The sequence below is a fragment of the Xenopus laevis genome, chromosome 7S (genome assembly GCF_017654675.1).
Source record: "Xenopus laevis strain J_2021 chromosome 7S, Xenopus_laevis_v10.1, whole genome shotgun sequence".
Classification (NCBI taxonomy): domain Eukaryota; kingdom Metazoa; phylum Chordata; class Amphibia; order Anura; family Pipidae; genus Xenopus; species Xenopus laevis.
In genome coordinates, this window is record NC_054384.1 from 84,000,172 (window position 1) to 84,025,130 (window position 24,959).

Here is a 24,959-nt window from a genome sequence, read left to right on the forward strand (position 1 = left end):
ACAATTGTCACCAAGACAAAAAAGTCACCATAAAAAAACAACCCATTGACTTTAATGCATTTGGACAAAAAGTCACAGAGACGAAAAAGTGGCAGAGACAAAAAGTCGCCACAAGAAAAAGTGCCCATTGGATTTTTATGCATCTGGAGTTATTAAATGACCCCTTAAATATAAATTGCTTGTATTTTTGACAACAAATACATTAACATGCAATGGCCACTCTAGGGAACAGTGACCCCGTAACTTTATTCCATCCTCTAGCAGTTTTGGTTACTATCTGAATTATCAGTAGAGTCAGGATACTTTATAATTGAATTAAAGGAAATCTATACCCCCAAAATGAACACTTAAGCAATGTATAGTTTATATAATATTAAGTGGTATATTTAAGAATCTTACCAAACTGGAATATATTATACAGTGTGTGTATATATATATATATATATATATATATATATATATATATATATATATATATATATATATATATATATAGTATATATATACTGTATCTGAAATAAACCCAATAGGCTGGTTCTACTTCCAATAAGAATTCATTTTATCTTAGTTTGGATCAAGTATGAGGTACTGTTTTATTATTACAGAGAAAAGGGAAATCACCTTTTTAAAAATTGAGTTATGGACTCTGTCTGTTAATTGGCTCATGTGACCTAACATGTATGTTTTGTTTGTCTGCACTGTGAATCGTAGGATCCCAGGGGGGTGGCCCTAATTTCTTAAAATGGCAATTTTCTATTTAGGATTACCCAATGGCACATACTACTAAAAAGTAAATTACAGGCATGGGACCGGTCTTCTGGAATGCTCGGGACCTGTGGCCTTCCAGATAACAGATCTTTCCATAGTTTGGATTTCATACCTTAAGTCTACTAGAAAATCATGTAAACATTAAATAATAACCCAATAGGCTGGTTTTGAGTACAATAAGGATTAATTATATCTTAGTTTGGAAAAAGTACAAGCTACTGTTTTATTATTACAGAGAAAAAGGAATAATTTTTAAAACTTTGCATTATTCGGATAAAATAGAGTCAATGGGAGATGGCCTTTATGTAATTTAGAAATTTCTGGATAACGGGTTGCCAGATAATGGATCCCATACCTGTATTTTGAAAATGGTTTATTTACATGAAACAGAGTTTTACATACGAGTTGTTTTATGCATTTCTGATTGATTGCTACTGTTAACAGCAATAACTTACAGTTGCTCCCATGTTAGTAGTGATGGGTGAATAAATTTGCCTGGCATGAATTCGCGGCGAATTTCAGCGAATAAGTTTGCAAATCTCTTGTGAAAATTCCCCGGCGTCAATATCCGATTTTCACGTTTTTTTCGTGAAAATGTCAGATTTTCACGATTTTTGAGTGAAATCCTTAAAATTTCAAGATTTTTGAGTGAAATCCTTCAAATTTCACAATTTTTGAGTGAAATCCATCAAATTTTCAAGATTTTTTAGTGAAAACCTTCAGATATCATGATTTTTGAGTGAAACGTCCGATTTTCAAGATTTTTTAGTGGAAACCTTCAAATTTCACGATTTTTGAGTGACATCCTTCAAATTTCTAGATTTTTGAGTGGAATCCTTCTAATTTCACGATTTTTGCGTGAAAACGTCGGATTTGCACGATTTTTTCGTGAAAATGTTCGAATTTCACAATTTTTTCAGGAACTTTACGATTTCACGATTTTTAGCCGTTTTGCGAATTTTGTGGGAAATTCACCCATCACTACATGTTAGTAAATTGTCCCTGATTTTGTAACATTATTTCATTAGTAAGGGTTTATTCTCTATACCACAAAAGTATGGCAGCTTGTAAGACTTTGGACTTTGTAAGGAAGAACAACTACAGAAAAAGTAGTTCTAGCAAAAATAGCAGTGAATGTAAAATAAACTCTGGATGGTCTGTTTAGTAAGGCTACCAGTCGTTATACTGTAATACTCTGACATTTTAGTAAAGTTCCTATATATACAGATCTGTCAAGTGTAACGCAGTTAGCAGGCAGTTATGCTTTTGGACCTGTCCTAGTGCTCTCACGCTAGGAAAGCAAAAAGTCACCCAGTTCAGATCCCTCCCTCTCAGCAACTCGAATGATTATCGAGTAACTTGGATAATGCTGTAAAGCTTCCACCCCCAGATTCACCTTTAAGTTCACGTTTAATATGTTATAGAATTCTAGCTAATTCTGGCTTTTTTAAAAAAAAAAAAAAAAAAATAGCTTTGAATTATTTACTTTCTTCTTCTTCTTCTGATCAGTGTTGGACTAGGATGCCAGGGGCCCGCCAGAAAACCTTATGCTGAGGTCCCTCTTTCCAAACTATTATATAGTAGCTCCTCTCCTCGCTCAACCTCTTTATTCTCCTCGTCTCTTTTCTCGACACACTCTACTCTATTCTTCCATTATTAACACTCTCAGTTCCCAAAAAGAAATAGGGAATAACCATGAAAAAGGCCAAATAGTTAGAAGCAAGAGGCCCACTGACACCTGGGCCCACTGGGAGTTTTCCCGGTATCCAGGGCCAGTCCGACACTGCTTCTGATTCTTTCCATCTAAAAAAAAACAAATGCTCTGTAAGGCTACACATTTAGGGGCAGATTTATCAAAGGTTGAGGTGAATTTTCGAATGAAAAAAATTTGAATTTCAAGCTATTTTTTATGGGGAACAGTCCAAATTCGATTCAACCATTTGCCATCTAAAATCTGCCGAATTGCTCTTTTAGCATATGGGGGACCTCCTAGAACCTATTTGAAGTCAATTGGTGAAAAATCTAAGTTTTTTTTGGGAAAAACGTTGAATTGAATTTGATCGAATGCGCTATTCCTTTGATTCATACGATTTGAATTTGGCCGAATATGGACCTATTCGATACTAAACAGACCTATTTGACCAAAAAAATCCTTCAACTTATTTTTTTGAATTTGAATTTCGAAGTTTTTTCAATTGTTATTGTTACTTTTTATTATCTTTCTATTCATTCCCTCTCCTATTCATTTTCCAGTCTCTTATTCAAATCAGTGCATGGTTGCTGGGGTCATTTGGACTCTAGCAATGAGATTGCTGAAATTGCAAACTGAAGAGCTGTTGAATAAAAAGCTAAATAACTCAAAAAACACAAATAAAACATGAAAACCAATTGCAAATTGTCTCTGAATATCCCTCTCTACATCATACTAAAAGTTAACTCAAAGCCTTCAGTCCATAACTACCTCTTCTTTCCTACCAATGGAGATCTAGAAAGAGCATTCATATTTTAATGAGACATATACAATACAATTATTTATATTTATAACCAAGAACCATAAACTTGTGTTAACATGGTATACTCAAAGTTGATTGTATCCACTGAATATCCGTATGTGTTTATGCAGCTAAAACTCTCTGTATTATTTTAGTTGGAAACAAATGTATTTTTAGATTTTGGAAGAATTTTATTTCCAACAGATATAATTACAGCAGTGGGAAATTACTGTTGCTGCTTTCTAAATAAAGTAAAATAACATAGCAATTAGCTCACTTTAAATACTGGAATACTGTTTGCTCGGCTTGCAAAAAAGAAACATCATATTAAATTGTTTTTAGGAATTCATGATGCAATGCTAGTAGAACAGAATTGAACACATCAGAATGGAAATGGGAATATGTTAAATTGTTTTAATTATTTGTATATTTACAATAGTAAAGTACTTTCGGTGCATACTGGTGTGCTACCACCATTAATGGGGACATGGCCTTAAAAGTTCTTGTGGTAACAAGAGATTTGTTTAAAGATGGTGGTTTAAAAAAAACGCATTGACAGTCATTTAAAATTGCAAATTACGAATATTTTCTCCTCCACCAAACTCGTGGTGTAACTCGCAGAGTGTGCGCATAAATATTCACAATTTGTGATTTTTTCTATACTAAAAAAAAAACTCTTACGGAGCTGCTACAAACAAGAACATCAAACCTTTTTATTTTGATGAAAATATTGTTCTATTATGGACTTCTTCATGAAAAATTGCATGGTTATTGTTTTCTAAAACCAACAAAATGTTAGCAAACATATTCCACCCTACGATTAAATTATACTGCTTTACTTGTACTTATTGCTGCAGCTGCCCTTTGGGTATATATCATTGTGTGAGATCTGTCCAGTTATATTTTCTGCTAGTATGAACCTTGTGAATTCAGTTTGCTATGATTTTGGGGGCAAGAAAAACAAACCTTTGACCAACGCTCTAAATGCAGCTGTAAAAAAAGGTGGGTCCTTAAATCTGTTGGGAACAGAGTTGGATAAAATGTACTGTGTTCTGTTTGCTGTTTTCGGTATCTAGAAGCCTTTTTATTGCTGTGCAGTTCTGTAATGAAGTTACTGTCATGATTGGAGTAGACTATGGTGTTGCCAGTTGGCAGATCACAATAGAAATGTTGGCAAGTTAAGTAAGCAGAAGACTGTAATTACAGCTATGGGACCTGTTATCCAGAATGCTCAGGACCTGGGGTTTTCTGTAATAATGGATCTTTCTGTAATTTGGATATATATATATATATATATATATATATATATATATATATATATATATATATATATATATATATATATAAATAAAAAATATTCCCACCATGCAATTATGCACAGGTTACTACTAATAAAATAAAATTTGAAGTTTGTGCCTCTTTGTGTCTATAACAAGCAAAACACTCTGTGCCTCCACCCCACCTGCTCTTTAGGCCATGGGCTGCCCTCAACCTGCTTATTTTTGCAGGATGAGAGAAGCAGATCCACTCTGTTCCCAATCTCTATTGAATTAGATACCTTACTGGTGGTCACACATCGAAACTGGAGAGGCGGTCAGCCCAAATACACAAAAGGACCATCCTCCACTCCACGGTGTGACTACATGCATGCAGAAGTGGCTCAAATGAATGGAGCTGGGGCATGGAGTGAATTTGCTTCTCTCAGTCTGCAAAAATACACAGGCTTGAAGCAGTGGAGCCTACAGCTCTGTGTGCCCATGATCATATGGATAAGGTGCTGCTGAATGCAGGCAGTGACGTAACTAGAGGGGGCGGGCCCTGGCGCGGGACGCCCGGCTGGGCCCCCCTCCGTACACCCGGAACCGCCTGGGAATCGTGGCGCATGAGCTGCCGTGGGGCCCTAAGGGGGTGCGGGCCATGGCCCAATTGCACCCCCTGCTCCCCTGGTAGTTACGCCACTGAATGCAGGCAGCACTGTATTCATGGAGAATGACTTCAGACTCTGTGCTACATTTTTTACACATGTCCAGGGAATCTTAATAAAGACAATAGAGTTGTTATAATGCCCTACACATGAGCCCACTGTACAATTTATGTTCTATATGTTAGAAAATGCATGGAGAAAACCTGTTGCTAAAAAAAAAAATTTCAGGACTTTTGCAGCCTATCACTCTGAAAAAAGCAAAAGTCGCCAGCGTTTTTTGAACTTTGATGCATTTTCTACTCAGGGCTGCGGACACTCCCGCACTGGGCCACCGAGCCCAGTGCGCAAAAACGCGGTACGCCGAATTGGACGCCGGCGCGCCAAAATCGGATGCCGGTGTGTCCAAATTTGCTGCCGACCCTGTCCGACCCCCTGCCAACCCGCCCGACCCCCGCCAACCCCGTCCCCAACCACCGCCGACCTCAAAAAAAAAATTTTGGCAGGGGTCCCCAGTCCAAAAAAGGTTGGGGACCCCTGATTTAAGTAACAGAAGATTGAGGAAGATCTTTGTACTCCATTGCACCTAGCCTGATCTAAGCTGGCGATCGGCAAGTCTGGTGAAAGAGGTGACTCAGTAAAATCCGCATTTTAGGGAATTTGTAGAGTGCAAATGACTGTTAGCGACTTTCTCTTTCGCTAGCGAATTGGTGCCTGCACCCGTTAGTAAATTGATGATGCCCCTGCGGGCGGTAACGCTGACGAATTGTCGATGAATTGCCCTTTAGTAAATCTACCCCTTAGTGGCCTGATTAACAAATAATTCAATTTTATGCTTGGTCGTTGGCAAACATACAAAAAATAGTCTATAAAAACAGTCCCTGGAACAAAGCAATACATTGGTATCTTTGTAAATGGACATTTTACTGCTTCTTTTTTTTCAGAGGAATGCTAGGCCCTTTGTGTAGGGCAGTAAAGCGCTGCCAGAGATAATTGTGTAAGTTGGTTGGCTTTGCCAGAGCTCCCTGTTGTGTAGTTGGGATAGAAGATCTCTGCAGGAAGTTCTGGCTATAGCTGAGCAGTTTGTGTCCTGTGCATCAATACTGTTCAGTTCACTTGCTTGAAGTGCATGAACTCGTCAGTGAGTGGGCTGACAAAGAGACAATTATAACTAAGTTTCCCAGAGGCTCACTAAGTTTAAACAGGTGTGACATTTTAAATAGGCTTTTGTAACTGTCTCCTCTCCACTGCTTTCAAACTGAATAACTGACATTTCCATGAATTACACTCCAAATCAATTGTGCCGGATTGTTTTTCAAAGAAAATATAAGAAAACATTCGCATCTGCCATATTTTGTTGCTCTGGAAAACAGGTCACCCGATCAACACTGGGCACTCTTCCCAGCCCAGCGAATCTATCCAGCAGTACACAATAATGTATTTCAAGTGCAAAAAAAAAAGATGTCGGATCCTTCTCGACTGTGAATCTTAGTCACTCAGCTCAATCTCCAAGGTTGCAAGATAATCAGATAAGGCCAAACATAGTCCCACATGTATAACAATTAGAAACAAAAATAACGATCTTCTAAGAATAATATTTCTAAATTGCTTGGGATTAACTGATAAAACCATTAGTTGTTTCAAATATACAGAACAGTATGATTGCAGACTGTCACAGCATGATGAGCTGATCCAAAGAAAAATGGACTCAAGCATAGCTATGGAAGCCACTGATTCCAATAGATGTTAAATTGGGTTATTCCATAATTCAAAGTGCCCTGGGTGCAACAGGATTAAACCCTAGAAATGAATGAGGCTGAAAATGCCATATTTTATATACTGAACTTATTGCACGAGGCTAAAGTTTCAGCTTGTCAATAGCAGCAATGATCCAGGACTTCAAACTTGTCACAGGGGGTCACCATCTTGGAAAGTGTCTGTGACACTCACATGCTCAGTGGGCTCTGAGCAGCTGTTGAGAAGCTAAGCTTAGGGGTCGTCACAAATTATCAAGCAGAAAATGAGGTTGGTCTGTAATATAAGCTGATGCTACAGGGGTGATTAATAAATTCTGATGCTAGTTGCACTGGTTTCTGTGCTGCCATGTAGTAATTATCTATATGAATTACTAATCAGCCTTATATTGTGATATTTATATTCTATGTGTACTGTATTTTTAAGTCAGTCCCTAAGCTGCACATGCTCTGTGCTTACTTACTTACTGAATGACAGTGGAACAGAGCATTTGCAGTGAATCAGCAGAAAAGACGATGGGGAGCTACTGGGGCATCTTTGGAGACACAGATCTTTACTGCTAAAGGACTGTGGTTGCCTTGGGCTGGTACAGAAGCACAAAACACAATATACAGCTTTTTCAACCTACTTCTTTAGTTGCATTTTAGTTCTCCTTTAAACATTATTAGACCTCAAGTATGTCACCATTTCGGAAGCACCAAACTGACCAGTTGGCGGCTGCTTTATGTGTACTTGAAGGTTATAAAGGTATGAATGTGTTATCTGGAAACCAGAAAGCTCCCATGGACTCAATTTAAGCATATCATTCAAATTTTAAAAAATAATTTCCCTTTACTCTTTGATAATAAAACAGTACCTTGTACTTGACCCCAACTAAGATATACAGGTATGGGACCTGTTATCCAGAATGCTCGGGACCTGGAGTTTTCTGGATAAATGATCTTTCCGTAATTTGGATCTTAATCCCTTAAAGGAGAATTCAACCCTAACGTTGAAAAACTCCTAACCCCTACCCTACATAGACCCCCCTCCCTCCTCCCCCAGCCCTCAGTACAGATTCATGCATCAGAATTCACGGGCGACATCTGCAGCCGCTTCGGTAATCTTTGGAATGAGACCGGCGCTTTGGCAATTTTCGTGAGTTGCGACGTATTTGCAGTTGTCGCAAGACAGAAAATTGCTCCAACTGCGCATGAGCTGCCACGCCAGATGTCGTCCTGTAACTCTGATGCCTGAATCTGCACCGAGGGGTAAGTAAAACGTTAGGGGCATTTGTAGGTCTATGTAGGGTAGGGGGGTAGGTTTTTTTTAACGTTAGGTTTGAATTCTCCTTAAAGTCAACTATAAAATCATGTAAACATTAAAGAAAACCCATTAGGTTGTTTCTGCTTCCACTGAAGTTTAATTATTTCTTAGTTTTGATCAAGTATCAGGCTCTGTTTTATTATTACAGAGAAAAAGGAAATCATTTAAAAAATTTGGATTATTTGGCTAAAATGGGAGACAGTCTTTCCGTAATTCTGAGCTTTCTGGATAATGGGTTTTCGGATAACGGATCCCATACCTGCACTGTAATTAATCCTTATTGGAAGCAAAACAATCTTATTGGGTTTATTCAATTTTTAAATTCTTTTTTTGTATATTTAAGGTATGAAGATCCAAATTACAGATAGATAACAGGTCCCATGCCTCTACCTGAAACACTTGCTGTATTTTCTACTTGGTTTTACTTTTTACCTACAGTATGTCTTCCCATATTACTCAGCACAGGATCATGAATATGATATGTGTCCCTGTGCGACTGATTGATACTTGCTCATAATTTTACTATGATGCCAGTGCAAAGATGCAAAGGTTCACACTTTATACTTTAAAGGGATTTGACTTATTCATAATAACACAGGTTGGGGCTAATATTTGTTCTATAATGCATATGAAAATATATTTTCTTTTCTGCCCTCTTTCCTTCAGACATCATTATAACATTTTAATATTCCATAGTGTCTACCATTCAATGGCCTATCAAAGCCAAGTAATCGAACGGTGGGCACTATGTGAATATTAAGCTGATGTTATATGATGTCTGGAAAGAGGAGGGATGCAAGTAGAAAATCCTGTTCTTGTATTAACAGTAGCGATGGGCGAAAAATTGCGAAGTTGATGGAAAAATTGTGAAATTCGAACGGGTTTCACGAAAAATCGTGAAAATCGAACGTTTTCACAAAAAATCGTGCAGTTCAAAAGTTTTCACAAAAAAATCAAGCAATTCGAACATTTTCACTAAGGGGCAGATTTATCCAACGTCAAAGTTCAAAAAGACCAATCGAATGGTGGTCGAAGTTTTTTTGGGTTGAAGTGGGCCTACTTTGAATTGTACGAATCGAAGTAGCGCTACTTCGATCCACTTCAATTCAAAGTTTTTTTTAACTTCGACCTTCGATCTCCCAAACTCCCCCAATTGCCTCCATACAGGTTCTAGGAGGTCCCCCATAGGCTAAAACAGCACTTTGGCAGCTTTTAGGTGGCGAATGGTCGAAGTCGACGTTTTAAAGAGACAGTACTTCAAAAAAATTCGACCTTCGAATTTTGACGTTTTTTCAACTTCGAATCGAAGTTGGACTATTTGATGGTCGAAGTACCCAAAAATGACTTAGAAATTCAAATTTGTTAACTTCGAACCTTCACTTCGACCTTTGATAAATCTGCCCCTAAATAATCGTGCAATTCGAAAGTTTTCACAAAAAAATCAAGCAATTCGAATGTTTTCACGCGAAAAATCTAGCAATTCAAACATTTTCCAAAAATCGAGCAATGCAAATATTTTCATGAAAAAAAACGTGAAAATCAGAAACCGACGGCTGCCAATTTTCACCAGCGAATATTTCGTGGGAGTTTTGCGAATTTATTCGCTGGTGGCGAAACACGGAAATTCGCCGTGAATTTGTGCCAGTTGAATTTATTCGCCCATCACTAATTAACACAAAAAATTGATGCATGTAATTGAACATTCTATATTAAAGAGCTCCTAATCCTCTTTATACATTTTTTCTGTACCACTTACTTCCTAAAAGTCATGGTTGAAGTCACTCAAGATGACCCATCTCAATAGGTGCAGCACACTTGCGTACAAAGAATCAAGCTCACACTTCACGCTTAAATCTAACAAATTATGCCAACGAGACTTGGAAAACTTTTTGTGCAATTGTGTCCAATTTACATCCTAGTTAGAGCAGTTGTGTTCGTTTTGACTCACTAGTTGCAATTGGGTCAGACGCGACTCCCCTTGGGGAGCTTGAAATTGAACTTTGCTAAATGCAATTGTGAACAAAATGGCCTTTATATGATTTTATATGTTAAGAAACGTTATTGGAAGCTGTGAAAATTTGAGAGAACTTCCGGGCTATATTGTGGGTTGGCTCAGTATCAGCATTTTGACAAACCAATAGAATTGAGATATATATCATATACATAGGGTTGCCACGTCTTCTGCTGGTGGAGATTGAGCAGGGGACGAAGCCATGATGCGGGGGGGGGCTGGCCGTGATATCATGGGGCGTGGCTATGATGTGGTGATTGGCCGATCTCCATGTCAATCATGGGGAATATAATTTGGAAAACAGGGCAAGAAGTTTTGACCCGAGCAACTCTTCAAAATACCGGGCTGTCCGAGTCAAAACCGGACAGGTGGCGACCCTACATATACATTCATTTTAGTATTTTTGAATAGTTTGTGAGACATGTAAGAAGGAGAAAAAGAAGACATGTTTTTTTTTTGAAAATCTAAAGAGAATGTACACATTTGTATGCAGAAACATATACCTATAAATAAGCCTGTTCCTGTATGTGTTCTACAAACTGTGTTCATCTTTAATATTCTCTACGGACAACTTGCATATGAGAATATCTGTACCCAGCACTAAAGTGGTGGTGGTTTTTTTTTGTGTGTCCTACTTTGTCAACCCATGGACATGACATGAGAACATGCAATTCAGGGGCCCAGGAAACACATTACATGGGCTTTCTATGACACAATGCCGCCAGACTCTTAAAAGTTTTGTAAATGATAGCAATTTATATTCCACCATAGTGTAAAGAAAGTGATTGAGCTGTTGACTCAGTCATAGTCATAACAAGTCATAGCCCAAGCCTTTTACTTTCATGGCTAAACAAGAATTGTCTCTGTTTTTCTATTAATCAGACACACATGTTACTGAGTAAACGTTCGTTTTGTTATGAGTCCCAAACATGTCCTCGGCTAATAACAAGTCTGAGAAGGATTAAACACACCTTATTTTTCCTTGCTATAAAAAGAGCAAGTTTATAAAAATATATCATTACTCAAGTATGTTTCTGGAGGCAAGATATGACAGGCCCTAACCGAAATTTCAAATAAACTTTTTATCATTGTGTAAACTGCAGCCGCCATAATCAGGAGGAGGAAATGAAGTCACTGTTCCTAAAGGATATCACATTCTTCATACCGTATTCTAGCTGAGCTATTGTTGTGTGGGAAAGCTACAAGCCTGTCCTTACAGCTGTTGTCACCTTAGAAGACAAGCCGGCACAAGAAAAACATTTCAGTGGAGCACCGTGTAATACTCAACACAATTAATGTAAACAGTAGACACTGGCTTTATTGCACGTGTGCCCTGTGTGCTATTGACCTCATTGCTCTGCAAACCCATACAGTACATAAAAGGGGTGGTTCACCTTTAAGGTAACTTTTAGTATGTTATAGAATGGCTAATTCCTAGCAACATTTCAATTGGTCTTCATTATTCATATTTTATTGTTCTTGAATTATTTGCTTTTTTCTTTTGACTAGTTCCAGCTTTCAAAAGGGGGGTCATTGACCCCATCTAAAAACAAATGCTCTGTAAGGCTACAAATGCATTGTTATTGCTATTTTTTATTACTCATCTTTCTATGCAGTCCCTCTCCTATTCATATTCCTGTCTTTTATTTAAATCAATGCATGGTTGCTGGGGTAATTTGTACCCTAGCAACCAGACTGCTGAAATTGCAAACTGGAGAGCTGCTGAATAAAAAGTTAAATAACTCAAAAACCACAAGTACTAAAAAATGTAAACCAATTGCAAATTATCTCAGGATATCACTCTTTGGGAAAAATGTATTAACCTCTGAAAACACTTCGCCAGGCATATATTCACCAGGACAATGCTAATTAACTAAAATCCGAAGTTCTGTCCAGGGCACCAAATGCTGGCGAGGTTGCTCTAGCGTTACTGCACCAAACAAAGCGAAGTTGCGCTAGTGGTGCCTAATTTGCATACGGCGAGAAGTTAAATTTCAATGGAGGTATATGTTGCAGCAAATACATTACACTACACAAGCCCAGGGAAACGTTAGGGAGCGAAGTACCGCTAAAGTCTATCTCCTTCGCTCCTTATCTTCACTAAGTTATGCCAGCCACCGTTCAGCAAAGTACCGAAATGACGTCACGCTGGCGAATTTTTGCCAGCCTTAGTCACTTCACCCTTTAGTAAATTTGCCCCAATATGTCATACTAAGGGGCAGATTTGATAAAGAGCGAAGTGACTAACGATACGACTTTTCACCAGAATTGCCACCCGCAGGGACATCGCCAAATTACTAAAAGGCAGCGCCGATCCTTGCCTTTTTGCCGTCCCCACCCCTCCTCACGGCGCTCACCTTTTCAGCGCCGGAGGGGGTCAGGGGCCCTGCACGTTGCTAGAGCAGAGAGCGCAATTGTGCGGGGAGCGAAGCTAACACTGGCAAAAATTCGCCTGTTAATGAATATGCACCCTTGAGTTCATTTAAAGATGAACAACCCCTTTAATAGACACTCAGAACAATATTTTAATTTCTTGGATTACCAGGAAAAAACGTTGCCATTATCACAGGTGTGCATAGCCTTTTAGACAATCAATTCACTTCACTATGATTGAAAAAAGACCGAACTCCATCAAGTTTAACCCCTCCAAGCAAACCCCAAATGAACAAGGTTACACACCATTTTTTAATAAGAAGGTATCAGAACATTAAGGAAGTTTTTAGGATCATGATGGTGTTATTAAAAATAAATGCGTAACTAATGACTTTTCATCATATGATGTTGACATTCAAAGAATTGTGTAACTCGCTGGCACCAAATAAATACAGAAAATTGAGGATAAAGAAATTATGACCAGTGTTTCCGTACAATCCTCTGTATTTACCTTAAATGCTGGTAATGAAGGCAAACGGAAGTGAATGTTTTTTAATCCTATTGTGCCCTCTTTAAGAATAGATTGTGTACAATAGATAAAGGCGAATGTGATTACCGCCAGGATATAAAAGCCCACGACAACCTACCGGATTTGAAATGCAGTAGGCAAGGAAATAGCAATCGCTGCACGTTATGAGTTCCCAGACCTCTTTATCTTCACTGTTGTGAAAATATTTTCTCTTTGAACTGCTTTTACTTTTTAGATTGTAAGTTAAATTGTAATTAAATAATACAGGTATGGGATCCGTTATCCAGAAAGCTCCGAATTACGGGCCATCCCCCATAGACTTCATTTTATCCAAATAATCTAAATTTTTAAAAATTATTTCCTTTTTCTCTGTAATAATAAAACAATACCTTGTAATTGATCCCATGGGGGAAATTTACTTACCTTCGAAAATTCGCCAGCGAAGGCTTCGCTCACATCGCAACACTTCGCCAGGCGTAAGTTCGCCTGGACAATGCTAATTCACGAAGATCCGAAGTTGCGCACAGGGTACCAAAAGCTTGCGAAATTGCGCAAGTGAAAATACGATCAGCAGTTCTAAATTACGCTAGTGTTCGCTAATTAGCATACGTCATGCAGTTAAAGTACAATGGCCCTATAAGCTGCAGCAAATACATTACACTACACAAGGCCAGGGAACCTTAATAAAATTATATATTGCCCTACACATGTGCCCACTGTATAGTTTAGATGCCATATGTTATCAAATGTAGGGGGTAAGGAGGGTACCCCAAAAAAAATGTTCGATCTTTTTCAGCCTATTACCCTGTAAAAAGGAAAAGACGCCAGCGTTTTTTTGGGACTTAGAAAATATTTCAACTTATTTTTGACAAACTACATTGGACTTCGCCAGGTCTGAGATGGTGAAGGCAAGTCTGGCGATAGAGGTAATGGTCAGTAAAATCAAAAACGTAATGAATTTGCATAGGAACGCTCTTTCGCCTGGCGTTAGAGTACGAAGTTGCGCCAGAGTCTATCTCCTTCGCCAGCGTTTGCCACTTCGCCTTTAGTAAATTTCCCCCTAAGATATAATTAATCATTATTGGAGGCACAATTGTGTCCAACTTAATAGGCAAAACCAGCTTCTTACTTAAGGTATGTAGATCCAAAAAAAGCAAAGTGATGCCTTCTGGAATCAGAAGGTATTTACTTGTCTCATGCCATACTCACAGCACTGCCTAGATACCAAAAATGAGAGTTTTAATTCTCCCATAAGGCATCATGGGCAGAGACATGCAAATCACTCCTTTCTGTCCCTTTGGCCAACTATGCATTCAGAACCGCTGGTTTATAGCACAGTCACAGCCTAATGGTTCAGAGCCATATATCCAAACTTGCAGACAGCCTGTTTTGATCTTGTTAGATCTCATCAGTGGCTTCTGAGAGGTAGGACTTGGAGAGTAACAAAATGGGCCCTTATTATTTGTAATGGTGCAATTGGTGCCAATGGTAGATGTTTTTGTTTCTGATTTTTTTTTTTTTTTGCAAAAATCTCAGCAGGTTTTAGGTGGCAAGATGCAACCAACAATGCGGTGTGGGGAAAAAGCAATAGTAGATTAAAAATAAATAAATAGTAGATTAAAAAGTAGATTTAAAGCATGATCGCTAATGATGGATCTTAAACCCATCAAATGTTCCTTTTTTAATTGGTTATATGCAGAAACTCTTTCTCATTAGAGAGAGAGAGCAATGCATAGTGAGCACAGTGGTTTGGTCAAAAGATATTCTCAATTATGTATTTTACAAGTGAAGAAACTCAATGCTGACGCCGTCGGGGCTCATTTATAAACACTGGGCAAATCTGCACCTGGGCAGTAACCCATAGCAGCCAATCAGTGTTTAGCTTTTTTCAGCCAGCTGCAGGTTGAACAGTGAAAGCAATCATCTGATTGGTTGCCATGGGTAACTGCCCAAGTGCCAATTTGCCCAGTGTTTATAAATGAGCTTCAGTATCTTGAATCTGCCCATGAGACTTTTTACTATTTTAAATCACATTACATGGCCAAAGGTATCTATACACAATAAATTACTAAAAGTAATGAAAACTATTCATCTTCTAGGCAAAAGGAGTACCAATCTAATATATTTTGGATCTAACTGTCAAGGAATATCTGGCACCTAACTGCTGCATGAAGACAGAATTAATAGAAACAGATGCTGAGAGAGGGATAGTGAACTTGATTATTTCAGAAACAGTATAGAATATTTAATTGATTGCATTTAGAAAGTTTCTTATTTCAGTACGATGAAGCTTATATTAAATTTTCATTTTCGCGATAGTTCCCCTTTAACTACTCTTTACTTTTTCCATATTGTATATTGTGTATTCCTCCCCCTCAACAACCTAAGTGTTTTAGACCTTCATAACAGAGTCACAATCTGCTTACAGAAAGTCATAATAAAGTCAAGTAACAGGTGGAGTGTGCAGAAAAAAAAGAAGTTGGACAATTGTATTTACTCTTCTTTAAGCTACAATGGCTTCCAGTTTATTTCTCCAACACTTCTGCTTCCTGATTCACTTCTTAATTAATTTCAAATAACCCTTGTTTAATTATATTAATGCCAGTCAAGGAAGCATATTTAATACAAATACATTTTTTAGTGCATTTAGCCCAAGGTAACAAGTGTGGGCTAATATAGGATATTGCATTACCTGTTTGCTTTGTGCTTTGAGGAGGAGAACAGGGAACACCTACGCAATTTCATAATGATGACTCGCAGGCATTGGCAATCAAAATGTATTAACTATTCATACAGAAAAGAAACACTGGTTATCATGGGGGACCTGTTAAAGATGGGACTCTTCTCTCATTAATATATAGACACACAAGGACTAAAAAAAAAGCACATAATAGATATTTCTGTACATTTTCAGTTAGTAAAATGTTTTAAATTTAACAATTTTCTTTGCCATACTTTACTTTACAGTTTGTGCCTTGCCCACTAGTGATGGGCGAATTTATTCGCCAGGCGCGAATTCGCGGCGAATTAGCGCGATTCGCCGCCAGCGAATAAATTCGCAAAACGCCTGTGAAAATTCGTGTCAAAAACGGGTGCCGGCGTCAAAAATGGGAGCCAGCGTAAAAAAAAACAGGCGCCGGCGTCAAGAACGGGCGCCGGCGTCAAAAATGAGACGCCGGCATAGTTTCGCGAATTTTTCGCCGTTTCACAAATTTCGCAAATTTTTCGGCAAAACGAAACGGCGCAAATTCGCCCATCACTATTGCCCACCAATCATAGGACAAATAATTGTAAAGCAAAGGTAAATATAGTCATTCTCATCCTGTAAATATTTGTATTTTTAAAAGACTGAAGTTTCATTCATACAGATTATAATGCTTCAAAATGACTGCAGCAGGTGCAAGAAATGGGGAAACTACTGGGGGTGCATAGAGGGTACAATAACCTTGTCCCTCGCTGGAGCGTGTTATCGCAGGCGGAAGGGAATTTTTCAGTGCATGTGCTGGGAACACACTGCTGCACAATTCTTTATGGGGTACCTGCTTCTGCCGATCACTAGTTACGCCACTGACTATTAACTCTGGTTCAATTCCCTGTGACCCTGGAACAAGTCATTTAATCTACTTATTGCCATCATGGCTGCATTGATTGATGGAAAAACTTTATAAAGGGCAAAACTTTATAAAGGGCTTTCATTCCCATGATCGAAAAGCACCTTATAAATAATTTTCCTTAACTTAAAGGGATACTGTCATGGGAAAAAAACGTTTTTTCAAAATGAATCAGTTAATAGCGCTACTCCAGCAGAATTCTGCACTGAAATCCATTTCTCAAAAGAGCAAACAGATTTTTTTATATTCAATTTTGAAATTACTATTGAGTGCTGTTCTTTGATCTACCAGGGAGCTGTTATCTTGTGTTAGGGAGCTGCTATCTGGTTACCTTCCCATTGTTCTGTTGTTAGGCTGCTGGGGGGAAAAGGGAGGGGGGTGAGATCACTCCAACTTGCAGTACAGCAGTAAAGAGTGATTGAAGTTTATCAGAGCATAAGTCACATGACATGGGGCAGCTGGGAAATTAACAATATGTCTAGCCCCATGTCAGATTTCAAAATTGAATATAAAAAAATCTTTTTAGAAATGGATTTCAGTGTAGAATTCTGCTGGAGCAGCACTATTAACTGATTCATTTTGAAAAAATTTTTTTTCCCATGACAGTATCTCTTTAAGGGTCCGTCCACATGAGCAGAATCAGGGAGATTTTGTTGCCTGGCGACTAATCGCCTCTTCTTCTGGGCGACAATCTCCCCAAACTGCCTTTGCGTGTCTTCCTGTCCACTATAATGAAAAGTCACCTGCGCTAAAGCACACGGCGCCTCGTTTTCCGAAGCCGCCCGAAGTTTCCTCGTGAGGCAACTTCAGGAACGGAATGAAAATCGGACTCTCTGGAACATTGTAGATCACTGTGTGCCAAGCTGACCAGTGAATTCACTTCCTCTCATTGAAATGTGTTTCCATTGAATCACAGCCTTGTAGCTTTCATCTCTCTCTCTACACTGATAATAAACTGGGAGAAGTGTCACATTAGAAAGATTAATACAGCTTCTGTTTTTTATATTGATGATTTGGCCTAAACAAAACAAGCAAGAGAGGGTTAAGAAATTCCGTTTTTTTCGTTCAATTCCTGTAATTTCAAGAGGCCAGGTGTGAACCTATTTATTGATAAACATAACAGTAAAGGGTTATGAATAATAAAAGGGTTTTGCAAGTACAGAGGCAAGAATGAAAAATAAAACAGAGAAAATGAAACATTACAAAATTGTTTTAGCCACAATCACCGAAATACATCATAAGTAATTAAAAATGGAAGAGCCTTATTTTCATTCTATACTTGTCGAAGCACATAGAAAGTTACAAATGTAACACAAGTCAGGGGCAGAAATTAATACAGGTTTAACATAATATTAGTAAAAGGTATACTTCATATCTGATGATACTAAACTAAGTCAAACGATAATTACATTGGGCTGTTATTTCAGAATAAAATCTCATTGCTTGGCCTTTCAGGAAAAGACATAAGGGCACAGTCAATTGCACATATCTTCACTTTCATTAAAGGTACTTGCACATTTGTATAGTTGTACTCAGCACCAAACATAACATCCTTTCATGAATGTATATATTTAACCTTGTGTTATTAAGTATAAAGGTATCGTATCTTTTTCCCTGTTAATGTTTATAGGTTTTTCCTGATATATCAAAACCTCCCTGACCTTTACTATTGGTTTTACCTTTTGCAATACCTCTCAATGTCTTGGTCAGAAACACTGTGTACCATTGTGAAAATGCGCAGGGGGTTTACATATTAATCAAGTTCACCCATTCTCATCCTATCCGTGACTTTCTAAGGCCCAATGAACTATTGACCAACTTGCGATCAGTAAACATGGATTTGCTTTTTGGATTGTGGACATTGGTGCGTGTTTCCCAGAAGCAGCATAACCCAGTAGCAATTGATTTTCATCAGAACATCTCTTGTGCAATTGTTTCATTCACTGTACACACAACTCATCAGCGGGATTGTGAAAACTGCACAATTGCAAAATTGAATAGGGAGTATTCTTGGTGGTATGATAAACACTATGGGGCCGATTCACTAACTTTGAGTGAAGGATTCGAAGTTAAAAAACTTCGAATTTCAAAGTATTTTTTGGGCTACTTCGACCATCTAATGGGCTACTTCGACCTTCGACTACGACTTCGAATCGAAGGATTCGAAGTAAAAATCGTTCGACTATTTGACCATTCGATAGTCGAAGTACTGTCTCTTTAAAAAATACTTCGACCCCCTAGTTCGCCATCTAAAAGCTACCAAAGTCAATGTTAGCCTATGGGGAAGGTCCCCATAGGCTTGGCTAACTTTTTTTGATCGAAGGATCGTTGGATTTAAATCCTTCGAATCGTTCGATTCGATCGAAGGAATTATCCTTCGATCATTCGATCGAACTATCTGCGCTAAATCCTTCGACTTCGATATTTGAAGTCGAAGGATTTCAATTCCTAGTCGAATATCGAGGGTTAACCCTTAGTGAATCGGCCCCTATGTCATTGATCCCCAACCAGTAGCTCGTGAGCAACATATTGCTCCCCAACTCCTTGGATGTTGCTCTCAGTGGCCTTAAATCAGATGCATTTTTTTAAATTCCTGGCTTGGAAGCAAGTTTTGGTTGCATAAAAACCAGATGTACTGCCAAACAGAGTCTCCTGTAGGCTGCCAGTCCACATAGGGGCCATCAATAGCCAATCACAGCTCTTATTTGGCACCACCTAGGAACTTGTTTCATGCTTGTGTAGCTCCCCAACTCTTTTTATATCTGAATGTTGCTCACGGATGAAAAAGGTTGGGGACCCCTATGTGATACTAGCCAAGGCGATCTCATGAATGAATGAATTGGTCTGTAAGTGGCAGAAGCATCTTCAGATTGTAGTAGAAGAAAGAAAATCCTTGTGTTTGCCGCACTTCACTGTATTTAGCAAACAACCCAGGTGCTACTCAATTAAGCAAAATTGATATTTATCCATAGAGAATGAGTGCACACTTGGAATGTACAAGGATGAATTATAAATAATATAGCATGGGTATTGTTTCTAAAGCAAGGAATTTACACTTTTTGCTGGTAAAACTTTTCTTTAATACTTTATAGTTTATACAGAAAAAAAAAATACAGGTACGGGATCTTTTCTTCAGAACGCTCAGGACCTGGGGCTTTCCGGTATTTCCGTAATTTAGATCTCCATATTTTAAAAATAATTTAAACATTAATAAAACCCGATAGGATTGTTTTGCCTCTAATAAGGATGAATTTTATCTTAGTTGGGATCAAGTACAAGGGTTTTCTTTTTTTATTATTCCAAAGAAAAAAAGAAATCATTGAAAAAGTTTGTTATTTTGACATTCTCGTAATTTGGAATATTCTAGATAATGGATTCCATAACTGTATAGGCATTTCATATATGTATAAATATTAAAAGAAATTTATATGTTCCCTTTAAGCAAAAAAAAAAATTCTAAGCTTTATTAGTTTGCACAAACTCTCAGGGGCAGATTTACTTGAGGGCGAAGTGGCTAACGCTAGCGTCAATTCGCCAGCGTTACAGCCTGCAGGGACATCAGCCAATTTACTAATGGGCGCAGGCGTCACTTCGCTATCAAAAGAGATAGACACTATCGGTCATTGGCACTATATTGGCAGGGGACCATTTGCGACTGGACGTTACTCCGCAGATTCAATGAAATGCGGATTTTACTGAACGTTACCTCTTTCCCAGACTTGCCTTCGCCAGCTCAGACCAGGTGAAGTGCACTGGAGTGCATAGCATCATATTTTTTATAAAAACACTGGCATCTTTTCCTTTTTTAAGAGTCCTAAAAACTTTTTTTGGGTAACCGGGTTCCCCCATATATTTTCTAACATATGGAACATAAACTATACAGTGGGCTCATGTGTAGGGCATTATAACAACTCTATTTTCTTTATTTAAGGGTATACTGTCAGGGGAATACATTTTTTGTCAAAATGAATCAGTTAATAGTGCTGCTCCAGCAGAATTCTGCACTGAAATCCATTTCTCAAAAGAGCAAACAGATTTTTTTATATTCAATTTTGAAATCTGACATGGGGCTAGACATATTGTCAATTTCCCAGCTGTCCCAAGTCATGGGACTTGTGCTCTGATAAACTTCAATCACTCTTTACTGCTGTACTGCAAGTTGGAGTGATATCACCCCCTCCCTTTTTTCCCCCCCAGCAGCCAAACAAAAGAACAACGGGAAGGTAACCAGATAGCAGCTCCCTAACACAAGATAACAGCTGCCTGGTAGATCTAAGAACAACACTCAATAGTAAAAACCCATGTCCCACTGAGACACATTCAGTTACATTGAGAAGGAAAAACAGCAGCCTGCCAGAAAGCATTTCTCTCCTAAAGTGCAGGCACAAGTCACATGATCAGCTGGGAAATTGATAAAATGTCTAGCCCCATGTCAGATTTCAAAATTGAATATAAAAAAAATTGTTTGTTCTTTTGAGAAATGGATTTTAGTGCAGAAGTCTGCTGGAGTAGCACTATTAACTGATGTGTTTTGAAAAAAACATGTGCGAATTTGCGCTAGGCAGAAATGAACACTAGCGCATCTTCGCTTTCAATTGCTCGCATTGCCGAAGTAACGTTAGTGAAATGACGCCAGCGTTCGGTGTCCACTACAGAACTCCGCATTCCTGAGAGAATGTCTGAGAGAATTTTCATCTGGCGAAGTGTAGCCGACAGCCGCGGATGAATTATCACCCTGGAGTAAATCTGTCCCTATGTCTTGGGGGAATGTGGTGGCACTATCACAAACTGGCATTATTGACCTAATGGTGCAAGGCAGCTGAAGAAGAATCCAAATAAATAACTGTAGCATCTGGTACAGCAAGTTACATGGGAGAATTGTTTTGAAACATTCCGTAGGCTGTTTCTAAGGAAATGCATCAGGTATCCTCATTCATTTGTTCTTTCAAAGCAAATCCAATCCATGTAGACAGTAACTGATTTGAAATGCAAACATGTGATGACAGCTACTTTCCCTGAGACATTGTACTTTTGATTAGCTACCGGAAACAAAGTTAAGAGAGCCCAGCCAAGTGAGAACACAAGGCTTTTTGTTGTGAGACAGTGGCTCAGGGTAACTAATTCACCAGCGCAGGGACTTATCCAAGACGTGGTCAGTAGGCGAGTTTACATGCATGTTATTTATTCTGCCTACATCAAGGAAATCCAGCATCTAAATTGCATTCACAAGTCGTGGCTTTTATAGGCCTAACTATTCTTTCACAGTGAGACAATGGCAGATTTATGGTACAGAAAGAATAGCCGTGCATTGGGGAATGTGATGTATAAATGCAACTATGCGGTAAATCTCTTTAGGGATTGTTTGCTATTCAGCTATTGTAGGTGGAAAATAAGCACATTAGCATGGAGACAAATCCAGACCTAGCATTAGCACAGAAGCACATTTATATTAAATCCATTACTCTTACTCTAACAAAAGCCCTGGCATTTGGTGAATCTTTCCCTGTATACTAATTCCTGTAATAGTTTCATACTGTATATAGCTGCCATAACACATGCTGCGTTTTGAAAGGTGGATTATTAGCATAATGGGATCCTCAAAGTGGTTAGTGAAAGATTATGGGAGTACTTTTGCCTATTATTAGCGTGACTGCTGAGGTGCAAGCACTGTATATTGTGTGCTTATGAGATAAGATAGCTTTATAGACCTGCTAACAGCCATGTGAAAGTGCTCAAAGTTAGTGATAAGCTAATTGGCGTTATATTTATAAAGCATCAAAGTGAAATTATTAAGGGGGCAGTATACCCCTTGCCCAATATGAGTTTGGTGAACAGGGCTTGTACTGAATATACTCTTAGTTTATTTGTAATGTTGTTAGCTAATCTGGGAAAACAGGGAAGTTGAATCTACTCCATGTTTGGTCCTTGCAAGATAGATAATATCCCACTCACTTCTTTCATCCTTTATTATTATTGGTTTGTTAGCAGGAGTTAGCATTATGCAGGGGAGTTTATCTGTACACCGGTAATCTAATTATCTACTATACAAGGACAAAAATGGAGCAGCTTCAATCTCCCTGTTTGCCCCGTTTAGCTTAATAAATAACAAAAAAACTTTAATTTTTAATGACTAGAACAACAGGCAAGTTGTAGGGGGTTATTTACTAAGCTCCGAATACCCTAAATTCCCAGAAATTCAAAAAATTTGTTATTTTTTTATAAAATCGGACTTTTAAAAAAAATCACGAATTTTTCGGAATTTATTAAACCCAGAGGGCTAAAAAGCCCGAATATAAAAACACAGCATCTAAAATCTGTCGAGGTTGCATAAAAGTCAATGGGAACAGTCCCATTGATTTTTGGTTGTGAAAACTCCGAAAAATTTGGAGATTTCAGGGAAAATTCACGAAAAAATCGTGAAAATCTGAGCTTTTCCCGCAAACAAAATTTTTGGGAAAATGTATTAATAAATAAGCGTTAAAAACCCGAGCAGGTTAGATCGGAGTTTGTAGCAGCCGATATTGAGATAAATTCAGACCTTGATAAATAACCCCCATAGAGTTTAGCAAATTTTCAAATGCATTGAAAAAGTGCCATTTCAGTAAAATTTTTGCTACCTCCACTAAAGTGGCAAAAAAATGCAAATATATTTTAATATGAGTTTCCCAAACTATAGAAATTTATCAGTTGAAATAATGTGAAAAAAATGTTGGAAAATTTGGAAACGTAAACTTAAAGGGATTACTGTCACGGGAAACCAGATTTTTTTATATTTCATTTTGAAATCTGGCATGGGGATATAAATGTTGTCAGACTCCCGGGTGCCCTCGGTCATGTGACTTGTGCTCTGATAAACTTCAGACACTCTTTATTGCTGTGTTGCAAGTTGGAGTAAAGGTAACAAAGATAACAGCTCCCTGACACAAGATAACAGCTTTCTGGTAAATATAATAACAGCACTCAATAGTAAAATCCAAGTCCCGCTGCTTCTCCTCCACTTTGAGTAGTAGAAACAGTAGCTTATCTGAAAGCAGTTGCATCATGAACTGCCAGCTCCTTCTGAAAGCACAGGATCAAGCAAAATAAACTGGTTGCTATACACCAATATTACAACTAAAAAAAAATAAACTTGTTGGTTCAGGGATGAAATTTTATAAGGTAAAGGGAATTTATGCAGTGTAAATGTAATAAAAACTACATCATAAAAATCCTGACAGAATCCTTTTAACAAGAAAACATTTTTAAAAATGAACAGAATAATGTGATTTTTTAATGAGAATAAACACAATTGAGTTTTTTGTTTCTTAAGTATGCTAGAGGTCTGAAGAAAAAAATTGTAATCCCAAAAAAAACAAGTTAATTTTGCAAACAGGTTTTGGGAAAACAACTAATGGCTATGAACATTATAGTGACAACAACAGTGACCTGACTTTCATTTTACCAGGAAATGTTTGGAGCTTTATGATTAGGCTATAATCTATAAAAGCTGGCGCATCTAGTTTGTCTATGAAAAACAGAGCCCTTGCTATTTCTACAAAAAGCATCCCTTGCTCAACGGGTTCTTAAATAACATGGGTCACTTCCACTTATAGACAGTATTATCTTCAGAAATGTTTTTTATACATTATAAAGGAAAGCACTGGAGCTATAAATGCAGGGGCTACATTGCAAGGTATCCGAATGCCCAACAGCCAGATTACGCTGGTTTATGTTTGAAGACTGGCTGAATCAGATGTAGCTGTGATTGGGTGAGAAGGAATGAGTTAAAGGAGAAGGAAAGCTACTGAGGCATTTTATTGCCAATAGATTAGCTGCAATAGTGCAAGCTAGAATACTATATTTATTCTGTAGAATGTTTTACCATACCTGAGTAAAAAGCTCTAGAAACTCTCTGTTTGTTTAGGATAGGAGCTGCAGTATTAATGTGGTGTGACATCACTTCCTGCCTGAGTCTCTCCCTGCTCTGGGCTCAGATTACAGTAGAGAAGGGAGGGGTGGGGGGAGAGGAGCAAACTGAGCATGCTCTTGCCCAGGGCAATGAGGTTTAAGCTGAAGGCAGGAAGTCTGATACAGAAGCCCATGTGTACACAATAGAAGGAAAGAAATGCTGTGTTTCTTTTGACAGGGGACTCCGAGCAACATTAATTTGGGGGTTTACTGGTGTATTTATAGAGACCTTTCTGATAAGGCTTAC